The sequence below is a fragment of the Saccostrea echinata genome, unplaced genomic scaffold (genome assembly GCF_033153115.1).
Source record: "Saccostrea echinata isolate AGI-Se365-2 ecotype Australia unplaced genomic scaffold, CSIRO_AGI_Sech_v1 ptg000023l, whole genome shotgun sequence".
NCBI lineage: Eukaryota > Metazoa > Mollusca > Bivalvia > Ostreida > Ostreidae > Saccostrea > Saccostrea echinata.
In genome coordinates, this window is record NW_026889772.1 from 4,228,171 (window position 1) to 4,244,990 (window position 16,820).

Below are 16,820 nucleotides of genomic sequence, written 5' to 3' on the forward strand. Positions count from 1 at the left end.
ATAGAGAAGATGAAATTAGTAAAAGTAAACTTACATTCTGTCCTGCCTTGGTCATTGTCATAATTAAGTCATATAATATCAAAAAGCCAATATGTTCTGCTAAGACCAAGATCTCAAACAAAAGTAATTAACTAGGTAAAAACCAAAAGAGAGGGAAACTAACCAACCAATGAAATCCAAGTTGGCCTGGACACTACACAAGATATATATAGAAAAGGGACAGGGGTTTAAATGACCACTGTGATGTCATACATCTATAAATAACTAAATGAACACAGATTGATGTAAATAATTCCATGTGGATTTATTCAGTAAATGAAATGCTGTAAAGAAATAAATATGACAATTTAACTGAATTAATGTAATCCTGAAATGTAATAATTCATATATGAAATAAATCACTCTATCACAATAAGAGATGGATTCATTATATTTAAAGGAAGGAACTATTGAATTCTGAACACAGACATTTCTGGAAAAAAAGTTTTCATCAAAGTTTATTCTTAATTCAGTATGAATGACTGATGTAATTCCTACTTCTTATGACAATACTTTATTATTCTTCATCGGGGCAGTATTGTGTCTCTTGTCCTACATCTGATCAGTGAACGTTTCTATATACAGGTGACCGGTTGTGCTGTGTTGGCCGTCGAAGTCCATTCTTAACGAGCGGTGCGTTATGTACGTCCTGAACCAATCTGTACATCTCAAAGGCCTGAAAAATTTATTGAGATCAGTTAAAAACAATTGAAAGTACTATAATCCTATGGGTTTAAGTGAATCGGTCCATTATTTTGCGTTCATTTTCATTGATAAAATACTAGGCAGTCTAGTTTATTTTCGTCTAGGCGAAAGCTTTTTTAATTCTGAAATCAACAAAAGTAATATAGAAGAAATTATATATAAAATAGGTGAAGATAACGAGCAGTGATTGATTTAAAAAAATCTATGAAAAGGGCATATCTAAAGCAGAAACCGCTGGAAATTCCAGATGTGAGATCAGGTGCCTAGGCGGTGTGAGCATCCCCTGTCGACCCTTCACATTGATCAGGTGGACGGAATAATCCCTAGTCAAATTTAGTATAAAAAACAAAGGCCTATCAATTGGTATGAAATAATAAGTTAAAATACGGCACAGTAATAAGTGGTATTTGCTAACAAGCTTTCTGTTTGAAAGGAAATGATTTCCTTATTTATCCTACTTTGCCTCTTTCGTATTTATTGTACTGTTCAATAACCTCATTTTCTTTCTATTTTAGAAACACGAAATACTGGAAATGACCAGTATATTATGGAGAGAGATACTCCTATGAAATTTCATTATAGTTTTTCTCGCCAAAATGATGGCGAAATGGTGAACTTGCTAAGTGACGGCGCTCATGTGTTGGCATCAATGAGTAAAAGATCAGCAGAAATGTAAGTAAGAATTATATGGTAAGGTATGCTCGTATGTAATGAGTTTTTGGACTCCAAACTTCACACGAAAGAGTGTACAATGATTCTATCATGTTCATACTTAATTTGTTTTAGTTACTAATATTAAGTAATTTAAACACAACAGGATGAACGCACGGAGCGCCGAAGATGTCCGAGAAATTATAGATGATCCCTCCTATCAAGAGATGATGCGGGAAGAGTTTTCTCCATACTGCTATCAGCTGCCACGTTTGACCCAAACCAAAAGTACCGCTCAGCATGCGGTGCCTGTAACAACCTTAGGGCACCTCTGTATGAAAAGTTCTTTACACCGTTTCGTCGAATTGTACCGTCAAAGCATGAAGGTGGTAGGTCACCAATGATTGGTTTATTAATGACCTTGACTGTGTCACTTTAAAAACCTAATAGAAAAATTGGTGCTTGTTAGAAATCACAACAAAATGTTAAATTAAGTTCCTATCAATCTTTATTGTACTTAAGCAATTTTTCAAACAGGTATTGAGGCACCAAGAACCGGAAGTGTACTAGGACGTAGCTTACCAAGTGCTCGTGACGTCAATAACGCTATCCACCTGGAGCGTGCAGCAAGTGTTAACGCCGTCATTACGCCGTCTGTCTACTCCTTTGGACAATTTCTTGACCATGATTTCACTAGCACACCTTTAATGGAAGGTAGCCTTATAGCTTTTGATAAAATGCGTCGCAAAAAAGTATCACATTTCAAAAATTGTTTATTGTAAAAAGAAGAATTTGACTCAGTAGAATTTTCATCTTTCTGTCTTTTCATTATTTCTTTTCTTCAGATGAAAATGGAAATTTGAATGAGGACACTTTAGTTTCGACTCGATGTCTCGAGAAGCCTTTGAGCCTTTGCAATGAAATTTTGCATAAAGAATCCCTGTGGCCTGGGGAAGACTCCCATTGATTTTAAGGTCAAAGGTCAACGTCATGAATTCATAAATTCAGTCTGTTTAAACGCTTTATTTCTGTGCTACATCTCGAGAAGCCTTCGAGCTTTTGCTTTGATATTTTAAACCACAACTTCCTATGAACTAAAGACCCCTATTGATTTCGAGGTGAAAAGGTCAAAGGTCAATGTCAAAAATTTATACATTTTGTTTGTGTGTAAAACTTTCATTTCCGAGCGATATCTCAATGAAATATATCTAGATAACGAACAGTATTCAAGCTCCATTATACAATACAAAATAGGAGCAGAGCAAACACGGACCTCCAAACATCAGAGGTGGGATCAGGTGCCATGGAGGAGTGAGCATCCCCTGCCGACCAGTCACACCCGCCGTGTGCTCCTTGTCATGATCGGGAAATAACGGAAAAATCCGTCGACAATTCGGTGTGTAAATAATGGCCTAACAATTAGTATGAAAAGCGTCAGTCAGCATTTGACTCAATGATAAATTGTATTTGCTGACAAGGTCATTGTATCGACCATAGAACTTACGAAATGATGAATTTAAACGATACAACTGATATTCTTGTTTCATCAACTTATTTGTCAATAATTTACCTCGTTTTAGAAATTGTACATACGTAGAGCATGCTCTTGCGTATCAAATCAACTGAGAGATATATACCCCGTATGCCGGTGATGAAGGTATATTGCTGCATAAGTAAGGGAAGTTGACGATTGAAAAGTTAAAGTCATCACGTTTATCATAAAGCTTGGTTGTTAGATTACCATTAACGTCTTTTTCAAGTAAAATATCCAAATATGAAACAGATGTGTCAGACTCTGTGGTATCTTTTATCTCAAGTTCACCAGGATATATCGTATCGACATAAGAATGAAAATAGCCATTGTTAATTGACAATACGTCGTCGATATATCTAAATGTCGAGTTGAAGGCCACAGCAAGTGTTTTCTTCTTTTCACGTGCAAGATTTTGGACAAATTCTGCTTCATATGAATACAAGAAAAGGTCTGCTAGTAACGGGGCGCAATTGGTACCCATAGCAATTCCAATAGATTGTTGGAAGACCTAGTCTCCAAAAACCACATAGATATTGTCAATCAGAAACTCAAGCATCTTTTTAATGTCAACTTCAGAGTACTTGTGTGTACAATCAGAATGTTTTTTAACAAAATAATTTTGCAAATGACCAATGACAAGGTAGGTATATTTACGAGTTCCATTTTTATTGAAAAAGCAGCTGTCAATGATATCAAAAAGCCTGGACTTTAATTTATCGTGGGGAATGGTTGTGTATTAAGTTGAAAAGTCGTAAGTTTTTAAGCTTTTTAAGCTTTTGCAATGAAATTTTATATCATAACTCCCTATGGCCCCGCCCGTTCCTCTTAAAGTGTCCCGTCCCCCAACCCCCACCACCCTACGATCACCACCCCTCTAGATCCGTATATGCTCTTCTTTTTTCCTTAAGCAGGGGACACAGATTCTCTGAATTAGCTTGTTAGTATTGCATTTATATTTGGATATTGTGAAAGCGTATCCTGTTTTATACTGAAACTGGTAAATAAATTACATTCTCACCTTTAGCTTGATGCATAATGTGAAAATGCTATGAGGATGTTTTTTAAAGGTCATTTATTGATAAAAATGTAGCCAAGACAAAATATTGAAAGCCTATACACTTACCATATTGAGTGACTTGTACGTTGAGATTTGTGCTACATGCATGTAAAAACTCTTTTGTTGTTTTTGTAGACTAAGTCCTTGTTCTAAAATGTACATTTTTGACCCAATTCAACAGCCCGCACTTTTCCAATGACAATCAAATTATATTTTCCTGTGGCAGAAAAAGCCTGAATCCATTTTACTTTGCAATATTATTCTTAAAAACTTGAAAATTTAGAGACATTGATGATGAATATTTCAACCCAAATATGCATGGGTTTACACATAATAGATCTGCCTTTTCCCAAAATTTAATCAATAATAATATGTTGTAGTAATCTGCTGGACCTTTTCGGACAATCTGTTTTTGTGCTATCTTGAATTTATGTCGATTGCTAAACTTGAGTTGGTTGGTAAGATTGATGGACCTTATGGTGTGTAATGTAAACATAATTTCCAAAGTTTAGTCCTTGAAAATGTTGAAAATAAATAATCTGTCCCTGCCTTATTCCTACGGTTTTCATTTTATTCAGTGAAAGCGGGGGACAAAAAGGCAATTTTTATATTCCATTGTGACCTTGAACTTTGACTTTCTGTCCGTATTTACCAATTCAGGTGATGCTATATGTAGTTATTGTCCACCAGAACTGTAATTTTGTTTACTCATGCTGTTTAAAACAAATGTATTAGTTGGGACACAGAAAAAAATGTGTTGTTTCCTTAAATTTCTATCTAAATCGAGCCATTTTGCCCTTGGCCTTTGACCTTTTGTCATGAAAATTGATTTTTCTCTTTGTTTTTGCTGTTGTGTACCACATAACTAAATTTGGTTTCAAACCATTTTAAAATACTCAGGTATTTATATGGAAACTGATCGTAGATTCCTATTGCCCTTGTCTGGAATTCTTTAAAAAAGCATAAGTTTGTAACCATGGTAACATGAAAACAAAATATGAATACCAAGTGTTTCTTTGCAGTTTATATTAGATCTATATATAGACTTTCAAACCAATGTATTTATTTTTTCCCATATGTCCGCAAAATTTTATACCAGGCTTTTCAAAAGAGCCTAAAATCTACAATTTTTCCACAGAAAAATCCTACCTAAAACCGGGCGATGTTTTTTCTATTAGGTAAAGTTACTCAAATACTAGAAATTATCTAAAGAACTATAAAAATGATGTATTTTGGCAGAAAGATGAAATCATGTAAATATCTTGTTGTATTAAAGAGTTTTAATTAGTCAAAAAGGGTCATTTTTCATCAAAATTTAGCTTTTTTTAAGGCCATGAAAAATGTATGTTGGTTGCCATGGTAATCATTGACCATAGCAACCATTTTATTATGAATTTTAGTTTCATACATCAATATAGGAATGTGTGCCAAGTTTCATAAAAATCTAAGACCTAGCGTGCCACACTTTCTATATAAGAGTTTAAATGCTTACAGAGAATGGCTATTAATTGCTTGGTAATATTATAATAGATTCTCTCTATTATAGAAGATATTTTTTTAAGATTGTAGGGGATGTGATGTGTGTTTTTCTGAGGGATGATATTCCGTTTGAGTATATCGTTTAATTTCTCATTATATCTCCATAGACCATGTGCTGAGGCATAGGAACGTTTAGTTACGTTTCCTTCTACGAACACCTTGGCCTACACAAATTGCAGAAATCAGCGATCCTCATTTTTTACATGAATATACACAACGTTTGGAAACGCCTTTCCCCAACAGAAACTTACTTCTTATTGTTTATTTTGTAAAGAAATTATTTCCCATCAATTTGAAAAAAAAAATGCTATTTTGTTTATACATTTATATACTTCAAATAATCTTTGAATAAAAAAATTATAGGATAATTTTGTTAATCGAGAAACGAATCTAAAGCCTTCGGCTTTATAAGGTGCACAACATCTTAAAAGATCAATCAATCTGAATGGAAAAAATGTACAACAAAATTCAGAACTCTCTGAATGGTTGAAAAGACGGACAAATGAAAAATATGGAGATAACGAACAGTATTCAAGCTCAAAAGTCCATAAAACAATACAAAATAGGAGCAGAGCAAACACGGACCTCCAAACATCAGAGGTGGGATCAGGTGCCATGGAGGAGTGAGCATCCCCTGCCGACCGGTCACACCCGCCGTGTGCTCCTTGTCATGATCGGGAAATAACGGAAAAATCCGTCGACAATTCAGTGTGTAAATAATGGCCTAACAATTAGTATGAAAAACGTCAGTCAGCATTTGACTCAATGATAAATTGTATTTGCTGACAAGGTTATTGTATCGACCATAGAACTTACGAAATGATGACTTTAAACGAGACAACTGATATTCTTGTTTCATCAACTTATTTGTCAATAATTTACCTCGTTTTAAAAATTGTACATACGTAGATCATGCTCTTGCGTATCGAATCAACTGAGTGATATATACCCCGTATGCCGGTGATGAAGGTATATTGCTGCATAAGTAAGGGGAGTTGACGATTGAAAGTTAAAGTCATCTCGTTTATCATAAAGCTTGGTTGTTAGATTACCATTAACGTCTTTTTCAAGTAAAATATTAACATTTAATGTTATGCAGATTATTATAAATATAAAGAGATATAAGCTTTCAAGACATCACAATGCTTAACTTCTAAATTTTACAGATTTTCTTTAAAATGTTATTGGGTTCTTTTGTATTGTCAACATTAAGGAGCTTAATTAATTTAAAGACACTAATTTTTGTATAACAAAACCATTAAATACATTATTATATCATCATCATCAATTTTACATTTCGAGATAAAATATAACTGGTCTTCTATATCATTTTGATCACCCAATTTACATATATTTTTATATTCCTTAAGAAATTATTTTGTCGACATTTAGATATATCGACGACGTATTGTCAATTAACAATGGCTATTTCCATTCTTATGTCGATACGATATATCCTGGTGAACTTGAGATAAAAGATACCACAGAGTCTGACACATCTGTTTCATATTTGGATATTTTACTTAAATTTCATAATATGATATTATTAAGCTATTAAGCTATAAAGAAAACTGATCAGATCTTATGTTTAATTCTCTCTGCAGTGTAAGAATTTGCCGTTAAAATATTTGTTTCTGGTCTCTTACGGAGGCGTTGCATTGTGCACGGTAGAATTTTTTTTTTCATTTACTTTTTTGGTAATTCATTAAAATTAGGGATGTCAATTTTGTCAATAATTATTATTCGAATATTCAATGAAAGTATTCGAATATATTCGAATATTCGATAAAATAAATGAAATCTGGTTTATTTTAAATATGCATCATCCAACTTTCATGAAAGGTTTAGCGTAGGTATACTTATATTGGAAGTAAAACTGTATAAAGACTTTTGTAGGTGTACAATAAGGAATTCTATTTGATATTTGTCAATGTTTGAAACAAATATTTGATTTAAATGTAGAAAAGAATAATTTTAACAAATGGTACACGTGTTTTGATAGTAGCTCCAACTTTGGAACCAGTCTCTTACCAAAAGCAGGTTAGTCGTATACTTTTCAGATTTCAATACGTGTAATTAATTACAATTATCAGTCTAATAAGAGATATGTTTAGAATCGTTCGAATCAAAATTTATAAATCACGGTACTTCTTTTTATAAAATCTGAAAAGCACCGAAAAACATCGAATATTCGAATCTTAAATTATTTTGAAAACTTTTATTTATACTAGATAAAACATTCATATCGCAGCCAGGTCTATATTGTGTACTTAAAATTATAAAACTTTTATTCTAGTTCGTAACTTTTATGAATTTTTTTTTACACTGAACACATTTTACATGCCTGTTAGATTGATTGATTGATTGAATGTTGTTTGTTACTTCCCGTTCGAGAATTTTTCACTCATATAGAAACGTCATCATATACCCGTGAAGGGCTTCAAATTTAGATCTTTACTCGCCACTCAGGGCCATTGAACAGTGAGGGTTCTTTATGGTGCCAACGCCTACTGTGACATGGGTCCTAACTTTTTAAGGTCTCAACCAAAGGACCCGTAACTTTCACTTCAAAATGCCGAGCGCTTGGCAAAGGAACAGTTGCTACCCTTTTTTCTTTATCGACTTAGGTCAGTCAAGGCCGTGATTCGAACGCACGACCTTCCGATCACGGAGCGAGCGCTCTAATGACTGAGCTTCCGTGACGGCCATACTTGTTAAAAGAACATACTGAATGAAAAAAGAAAAATAAATCTCAGGAAGTGCCGATATATTTTGAAGCATTGTGATCCTATCTACTAAGCAGATAATAATTTATTAAAGTAGATAGCACACTCCAATACTAGTAAAAGATCTTTGTGAAATAAAGTCACAAGAAGTGTACACACTATTGTAAGATCAGAATAAATGTTAAGATGCTTACAAACAACCGAGCTACTCTCATGTTTTGTTCTCTGCTATAAACAGCACTTTTTATTCGCAAGAATCGATATTTGACATATGGAAATAACGAACAGTATTCAAACTCTTATTCCTCTTAAACAATAATTAAATTGGGAGTAGAGCAAACACAGACCTCCAAAAACATCAGAGTCGGGATCAGGTGCTATGGAGGAGTAAGCATCTCCTGTCGACCGGTCATACCAGCCGTGTGCTCTATGTCATGATCAGGTAAATGGAAAAATCTGTAGACATAATGGCCTAAAAATTAGTATGAAAAACGTCAGTCAGCATCTGACCGAATGATAGATTGTATTTGCTGATAAGGTCATTGTATTGACCATAGAACGTGGGAATTGTTGACTTTAAACGAGACTAGCTGTTGATATCCTTGTTTAATCAACTTATTTGTTAAAAGCTTGTCTCGTTTTAGAAATTGTTCGTTCGTGGAGCATGCTCTTGAGTATTAAATCAACTGGGAGGCATAAACTCCATATGTAGGTGATATTTGTTATTGCTACATAAATAAGGGAAGTTGACAAAAGAAAAGTTGAAGTTATCACGTTTATCAGAAAGTTTTGTTGGTAGGTTACCATTAACGTCATTTTCTAATTAAATATCCAAATATGAAACAGATCTGTCAGACTTTGTGGTATCTTTTATTTCGAGTTCAGAGGGATAATTCTATTCAATGAAGGGATGAAAATAAATATAGTAAATAGATAAAACGTCGTCGATATACTAATACCTTAATGTCGAGTTGAAGGCCAACGCAAGTGTTTTCTTCTAATGTAAAAGTTTTTGAATAAATTCTGCTTCATATGAATATAAAAATAGGTCTGCTCATAACAGGGCGTAATTGCAATTGGTTCCTATGGGAATTGCGACATATTTTTGGAGGACTTGATCTCTAAAACTAAATAGATATTGCCAATCAGAAACTCAAGCATCTTCTTAATATCAACTTTGGAGTACTTCTGTGTACAATCAGAATGTTTTCAACAAAATAATTTATCAATTGACCAATGACAAGGTAAGTAAATTTACGAGTTTCATTTTTATTGAAGAAGCAGCTGTCTATAATGCCAAAAAGTCTGGACTTTAATTAATATTTATCGTAGAGAATTGTTGTATAAAGTGTTGAAAAGTTGTACGTTGTGATATTATTGATTTTGGTAAAATTTCATGATTTCAAATTTTCTAAGAGTTCCTTGGAATTTTTAATGTATCCATATCTAATTTACATCACATCTCGAATATATTGTTGTACAGTACTCCTGAAGTTTCTCCTTCACTGCTGTTAATATTTTAGTGAGGAGTAAAGAAATAGGCTTCGTAGAAAATTAACTGGAACCCTATATGTATATCTGTTTGTAAGGATTTTTATGTAGTTTAGGAATCCAGTAAAGGTATTGTAATTCAAATTCAATTTGATTGTTGGGAATACTAAAAATATTTAAAACTGACATGAACGATGAGTATTAGTTGAATTACCACTTGCAGAATTAAATCAATCAAATCAAGAAAATAATTAAAAATTAGATAAATTAAAGTTCCTCTAAAATACAATTAAAATATTGAGCCTTACAGAAAATGTTGTATAGATACACATATATGTAAGTATTTCTAAATAAGATCTATAAATACACATATATACATTTGTAGTAGTCATGTATATCCTATTCGGTCTGACCTTTGTAGTTAAGACAAGACAAGCCCGTAGCAACAGTTTCAAAAGTGGGGGACATCTTCCTAAAATAATCTGACAAGCAAAAAAGTAAATAGATAAATAAAACTTAATTAACCGTTCAAATTCTGTAATTTGCTCGACCTTACAGCAACATAAGTGGGGGAGGGGGAGGCAAAATTCATCTAATATACTATAGCAATATACTATACTCGGAAAAAAAGAGGGTGGCCCTCCGCGTTCTACGGGCCTGCAAGGGGAAATTAAATATCATTCTGATACATTTAATTTTCTATATTGTGGAAAACTTTCTTGAGACTGCAGGGGATGTAGAGTAATTGATGCTTTACTGGGGGAGGGAGATATTTATTTTAATACATCGATTTTTTTTCTATTTATGTCTCCGTTTACTATGTGTTGAGGCGTAAGTTATTGCTAAAATGATGACCTACCCTTCGCAAAGAGTCAAAGACCCTTTTTAAAAATTAAATGTTACATGAATAAACAAAGGATTTGAAAATATTTTCCAAGCTTATAAAACGTCTTTTATTTTTAATTCTTTGAGGTTTTTTTTCAATTTGAAAAAAGTCTACTTGTTTAGAAAATTGTATGGTTTATAACAAATATTGAAAATTGTTTAAGAATGCCCGAAGAAAAGAAAGTTTTCAAAAGATCACCCGGAAGGCGAAGTATTTTTATTATGCAGTGACACTGCGTGTAATACTTCTAATCACCCAAAACAATTTCAATCCCAGTAACATGTATTATGAAATAAACGTATTAATGCTAACATTCTGATTACACCGTCAATATTTACTATTCATGTGGCTTCTTTGACATGTTCTTAATTTGATCACAGTTTTGGAGGCAAAGATTGATGTGCAATTTATGCAGAGGGCGGGGATTAGTTCTATTTAAATTCGAAATCTTATGTAACCTCTGTAAATTTGGATACATACAGGTAAGAAATTTGCAGAGTTATAAGGTAGCGCGATTCGAAAAGAATTATTTCAATTTTGTTTTTGTATGTTATACAAAATCTGACGAGTAAAGGATATCCGCTATAAGGGCCAGGAACGATAACTTTTCAAATTATAATTTGATTCTAAAAGTCTCAAAAGGAAGCTTTGAATAACTTGCTTATTCAGTTTTAAATTCTATAAAGTATTTTTCTACAATAATAAAATGATACTAATGTGGAACCCCTTCTCCCCTTCACGTGAACACAAACAGAAAAATGAATGTTTTAATAGCTATTAAAACATTTATTTAATAATTACATTTTTGGTAATTGATTAAAATAATCATTATATCTTACGAATACCTTAATCACATTCTCCATTTGCATATATTTTCTCATAACAGACCAGTATACTACACCCCATGTAATCATTTATTTATGCAAGTTAAATACAGATTCTGTGACACTTTATAATAAATACCTAGTAATTAATCATAAAGCTGCATTTCATTTCCTGAATTTTGCTTAGCATTTCCAGAAAAAAATTTTTAATTTAAATTTTCATTTCTGGAATTTATTTTTAATAAATTTTTTACATTTTAATAATTTTTCATTTTTTGGGGGTCCTCTTCTGGAAATTGATGTAACCAGGTAGCTGTAAAATAGAATTTTTAACAAACAGCATTAGACTAAGGTAGTTAAAAGTTTTGCATGATATGAAATCTAAACTATGCTAACATTATCATAATTGCATGCAATTTATGTCCACCAAATTAATAAATGATTTAAAACGTCAACTAGGCTTGCTTTACATGTCAGGAACAGGACCAAATTTATGTCTGAGACATTTTATTAAAGTTTTAAGTTCCGCTTAATTGTCGGAAAAGTATTATTTCTTAAATAATGAACATCATAGTTAAGCGTTAAGCCTTTATTACAGAAAAATTTTATGAAAACACAAATTGATGATGAAGTCTGCGTTGACATTTATATATTCTACATATCTTTATTGCATTAAAGGGTTCCACCTTTCCTTCTTGGAAATATTTAAAACTTTAGAAACAAAGTTAGTGGAGAAATTGGTTAAGAGCCCCCTTTGAAAAATTGCGTTTTTATTCACTTAGAAAAAATCTCTGTTACGTTATTTTACATAGACACATCAGATACCTACAATAAAACATCCACTTAAAATAAAACCTTTAAATATACCAAATAATTGTATATCCATTATCTAAGGTGTCCCATATATATATATATATATATATATATATATATATATATATATATATATATATATATATATATATATATATATATATATATATATATATATATATTATACCTCTGTGAATTTTTTCTATATGAAAATATGACGAATAAACCTGCTATTTTTTTAAACCGTGGAATAGTTTTTGTGCTATTAGCCCATGGTGAAATAGTCATCAAACTATTCACCGGCAGCATTCCGTTTCCCTCGCTTTTCATCTCGGAGCTCTTCTGGTTTTATCCAGATTGTGACGTAACATAAGTAAAGTCGGCTTCGTATAATAAAACACCTATTTACTGACTATTCGGACAATAGCAAGTTTATCGTCCCCCTCGACAGCAACTATTTCCCTCGGCTGCGCCTCGGGAAATAGTTGCTGTCTTGGGGGACGATAAACTTGCTATTGTCCTCATAGCCAGTAAATAGGTGTATAATATATATATATATATATATATATATATATATATATATATATATATATATATATATATATATATATATATATATATATATATATATATATATATATATATATATATATATATATATATATATATATATATATATATATATATATATATATATATATATATATATATATATATATATATATATATATATATATATATATGAAATAGGGGATTTTACAGATGTGCCTCATATCTTAGTAAAATGACGACCAATAACACAGTTGAAAAAATATGGGTTCATACGAAACACAAACACAGGTAATGCGGTGAATAGTTTGACTGCTAGGACTGGACTGTGCCGACACGGGTGAATGGTCACATGCTAAGGGTGCAAGGTCACAGTGAATATATTATACTACATTCCTCCCTGTTTAATGTAATGAAGCTAGTGGCAAATGCTGTAATTTACTTGGAGGAATGCAAGCCGAAAACATAATGTACTAATCCTTCCCCCAACTCTCAATGGCCAAATATTTCAAAAACAGTTAAAAGCTTTACCCAAAACCAATTACAAATACCATACATATAATCTTGTTTGCAACTCTGTGTTATGACGCATTAAATAAGTATACAGGTCATGGTCATTGGACGTCATCCCTTTGCTCTGAAACTGGAAATGATCAAATACGTTTGAAAGCAATAACTTTAGTAGCTATTAAATTCAATCTTTAAATATCTTTGTCCATTTCTTTCCCTTTGACTTAATTGAGCTCATATAACATTCATAGACTGTTCATGGGGTAGAAGGTGGGCATGACTTGAACTAATTTTTATAGTGAAATATGAAGAAAACGATCAGTAATATAGCTCAAAAGTCCATTGAATTAATACAAATCGAGAGCAGAGCAAACACGAACCCCCCCCCCCCCCGAAAAAAACATCAGAGAAGGGATCAGATACCATGAAGGCGTAAGCATCCCCTGTCGATCGGCCACACCCGCCATGTGCACCTGGTCATGATCGGGAAAACGGAAAAGTCAGTAGAAAATTCAATGTGTAAATAATGGTCTGACAAGTAGTATAAAGTCAAGGGCAGAAACCCCCTTAATGTTAAATCCTTTTCCAGGGCATATTTTCTCTCTCCTTGGCCCTAAAGGCATCAAACTGCAGGTTTCTAGGTTGGTGGTCAGGTTTTTAGCAAATCTCTTAAAATTTTTTTCCCTTGAGCATTTTTCCCCATTTGCCCCTTCTGGCTTAAATATCATCAACAGCGTTCCTTTGGAAAAAGGGTCTTTTGTCCCAATGTCCTTTGCTAAAAGCGGGACCCTCTAAACGCTGTCTAGTTCATACTACAGCTAAAATGATATTCCTCCCAGTAATGTGAAAAATAAGTTTACAAACCATCTTTGATCTTCATCTAATTCGAGAGGGCACGGCCAGAAGTTATTTCTCATGATTTGTTACAAATTTCACATGTACGTCCTGGTACGTCCCCGATAAGCGTTTTCAGTGAAATCTTTCATTTTTACTTTTTTACGGAGGGGGGGGGGGATAACATAGAAAAATCTTGTTTTCAAATCTTTATCAAGCATAGTTATGATTTTCAGAACCCGGGGGTCATTAACAAAATTTAATCTACAGAACCTGAGGACGTTTCCATATAAATATAACAAATCATAGCTTTGTTGTTTGTGAGCAGAAGATTTTTTCCCATATATTACAATTCATTAAATTTTGATCTCCCATTGTAGCCTCTTCCTTCCCCCTTGGCTCATGATTTGAATAAAACTTTAATTTTGACTACCTGAAAATGCTTCCTTATCAGCAGAACTAATCATAGCTTTGCTGTTCCTGGAAAGAGGAATTTTAAAGATTTTTTTCCTCTGTACAATTTTGAACCTTAATTGTGGCCTTTCCTTCCGCTGGATGCCATAATTTGTACAAACTGCAACAAACACCATGTCAGGAAGCTTTCACTTAAGTTTCATCTTTTGTGGCCCAGTGGTTCTTAAAAAGAAGATTAAAAAATGACTCAACCCAATTTTAACTAATTCTTAATTATCTCTCCTTGGATACTTTGTGACAAGTTTGGTTAAAGTGGCTCAGTGGTTCTGGAGAAGAAGAAGAAAATGTGAAAAGTTATGAAAAACGACAACAACGGACAAATTTTGATCAGAAAAGCTCACTCGAGCCTTCGGCTCAGGTGAGATAAAAATTTCTAGTCATAAATTTGGAAAGATTTTGGCTTTCCATGGTCCATACACGAGGGTAAATTTCCCAGTACAAGTTTTTTGATTTTTCCATTGTACTCATGCTCAACACGATGCCCCCAAAAAGCCATCACCTCGATTCCTGTAATAGGACACCAATCAAAGAACATGGAATATCTACCGAAAATCATTCGGGGTCCGCTTCCCCTCATTATCTCTTAATCAACATATCAATTTGCTTCCTTCACAAGAGTATCTATAATGTACTGATGTTCATATTTTGATTTTTTATAAATGTTCCCAAGTCGACAAACTAGAATCAAAATCGACAGTTCCCGTTTCCTTTCTGAAATGAGAGTCTGATAAAAGAAAGTTTAAGAATACATAACATTAAACTATAGACCTTGAAATTTAGCTACTTTCTCATTAATATCAGAATCATTAGCGATTACGTCCAATTCTGATGACACAGGTCAGAATTTATTTTGGAATGGTACGTTATGCTCTCATTTCAAAAACTAATGCAAATGAAGAAGAAAAACCTATGTGAAAATATTTCTAAAATGCCCTGCGACGTGGACGAGACCGTATAAACGAGGGACCGCGTCGCAATGGGTGCTGGCACGGAAACGATCCCTTACTGCTCAAAGGCCGTAAATGCCGAGTACAGGTCACAATTTTCAGCCCACCACCGGCGAGTGGTAGCGGCAATATGAGTGAAAAACTCACGAAGTGACGTTGAATAACTAACTAACCAACTAATCAAAAACATTAATAAATGTTTCTGGGTTTAATTGCAATCAAGGTAAATGGGTTGTTAAAAGGCGACATATTTTGTTCTCGATGGGATTGAAGAGACCGAAGTAAAAAGACGCCATTAAAATGACACTATTGATTCTAAAGACCCTCCCCCCCCCCCCCCCCCCCCCTTAGATATAATATGATAGATTTTACTGTACGTTGATTTGCACTTTAAAGAAAAAAGTTAAATGCCTTTTATTCTTTGCTACCTTTCTTTTTAAGAAAAGGTCTATATTAAACTAGAAAATACAGTGGGGGGGGGGGTGTATTTGCTACTTTACTAAATGTGTAAAGTTCTATCATAAAATCATTATATTCTTCTGCTTGATCCCAGTTGTTACCTCTTCAAATAGCAAATTATGTGAATTAAACGCAGTTTTGGCTTCGGTTATGCTGTAAGATAGGAAATGGCCTCGAGGTCGAAAGAAAAGGATGGCTTTAACTTTCTGCATTATACAAGAAACAAATATCGATTTTAAATACGAGGGGTGATCAAAAAGTTCGCAAACTAATTGAATTACTTCCTTAAAAAAATAAAATGAGGTTTCATTGCTCATAATTTTTTAAAGTAGAATTCTCCGATTATGCACATCTGCCATTGTTCTGCCCATGCGCTAATCACGTGATCCAGGTGGTCACGTGACATGCTCCGTGGCGTTCTGTTCACTTAAGCTGAAAGATTTTTCCGAGTCTTATATTTCTTACCATGCAAATTATTTTTTATAACAACAACAGTCCATTTGTCAGAAATGCCCAAATTTCGGCAATAGGATGAATGGATAAGGACATTCCTTCCCAGAATTAGCATGGTGATCATCAAAACCCGAGCCCTCTGTCTCGGGAGCGTCGTTTATTCAATGTGGATAAAGTATGGACGACCTTTTTTTTCTTATCATTTCTCATATGTTTAAAGTCTAATGTACACAATATTTTAGGGATTTAGTAATTATATTTTTGTTAAGATATTCAAATTTTTTTTTTGAATTGTAACTTAGCGATCTTTCATAACAAATTACTCAACT